Source organism: Manacus vitellinus, unplaced genomic scaffold (assembly GCF_001715985.3).
Source record: "Manacus vitellinus isolate BGI_N305 unplaced genomic scaffold, ASM171598v3 scaffold_303_pilon, whole genome shotgun sequence".
In the NCBI taxonomy this organism is placed as follows: Eukaryota; Metazoa; Chordata; class Aves; order Passeriformes; family Pipridae; genus Manacus; species Manacus vitellinus.
Window position 1 is genome coordinate 1331 of NW_021940243.1, and position 1777 is coordinate 3107.

A 1777-nucleotide genomic window follows, 5' to 3' on the forward strand; every position below is an offset into this window, starting at 1 on the left:
CCACCTGTACATAGGCGTCGGGCACCCTGGGAGCACCAGGCGGGTTTGGCGGTCCCTTGTCCCCTCCCTGTCCTGTCCTCGGTGTCCCCACCCTGTGGCAGCGTGGAGAAGGAGCCGCGGGGCCGGGGGCTGCCCCTCCTGGCGTTGGCAGCGACGGCGTTTTTATCGATGAGAAACAGAAGCAAAAAAATAACAAAGAACCAAAACAAACCCAAAAACACAGAAAAAAAAAAGAGAAAAAAAATCTGTGTTGGTGGATTTAACTGGGGTTAAAGTCTGGGGGTTGGGGAGGGCAGGGGATGGTGGGGAAGGGATTGGGGCGTGGGGAAGGGAGGGGATTGTAGGGAAGGGATGGGGCACAGGGAAGGAATGGGATTGTGGGGAAGAGAGAGGCATGGGGGAAGGATGGCATGGTGGGGAAGGAATGGGGACGCAGGAAAGGGATGGAATCATGGGAAAGGGACGGGGGCACTGGGAAGGGGTGGGATGGTGGGGAAGGGAGAGGTTAACAGGGAAGAGATGGTGGCACAGGTTAGGATAGGACCATGGGGAAGGGATAGAATTGAAGGGAAGGGATAGAATTGAGGGGAAGGGATGGAATCATGGGGGAAAGTGTTAAAGGGAATTGATATGGCTTTGGGAAAGGGCTGGGTCTGTGGGAAGAGAATCACATGGCAAAGGGATGGTGCTGTGGAGTGGGGACCACACCATGGAGAAGGGATTGTGCCTCAGGGATGGGACCCCACTGAGGGGATGCTGCAGGGACTGAGGCTACAGCAAAGACTCAAATACGAAGGAACCTCCCAGGGATGGTGTTTTATTTCAGCCCAAACCGATCCCAATAATTCCACAAACAGAGGCAGTGTTGGATGGCTGCATCCTGCCGTGCCCCAGCCTGGATGAAAACCCACTTGAGAAGCCCCAGAGGGTCCTGGGGCTCAGCATGGGGGTGAGGGGCTGGCAGGGGTGGCTGGGCACTGAGGTTCCCCATGGCCTGGGAGCTTTCCAGGTTGGTCACAATTTCAGCCAGGATTTATAAAAGAAATTAAGAATTGACATAAAAATTACCCTGGTTAGGTACAGTCACCAGCTGAGACCTGACAGGCTCATCACACCAGTGGGTGCAGCCTCAGTGTCACCTCTGCCATGTCACTGCCCTCTGTCCCCCCTGGAGGGACCCCAACATCTATCCATTCCCACTCATCCCACACCAGCTGCTCCATGTCCCCAAGGGGGGCCCAAACCCAGGCTGGTGACTGTCCCCTCGCCACCCACTCTGCCACCCAGCCCTTGGGGCTTTTTTTGATTAAGTTTGTGAGGTTTGGTTATTTGTCCCTTCCTTAAACAAAAACTAAATCCAGTCACTTCCCCAGGATCCCGGCAGTCACTCAGCTGTACCCTCAGCTGTGAGGGGACATCCCACGAGACACGGCCACATCCCCCTGAATCTCCAGCATTGCTTGGAAAGATCGGGGGAACCACAGGGGTCAGGTCCTGCCTCAATCCCCTCCACAGCCACGGTGAATTCCTCTGAAAAATAATCATTCCTGGGAAAAAGCAAATAAAAAGAGAGGCTCACGGTCCTCTCCCAACTTCACCGAATTCCCAGTGGGTGCTCTGGCCCAGCTGGAGTCAGAAAGGGGCCCCACTGTTGCCTCTGGGTGGTGGGATGGACGCGGCAGTGATTGCTCTGAAGAACCAACCAAGGTGACGAGTTTGACAAAATAAGTTTATTTCGCTTCGCTTCGTTTCTGCCGAAACCTCACATTTTTCTTTT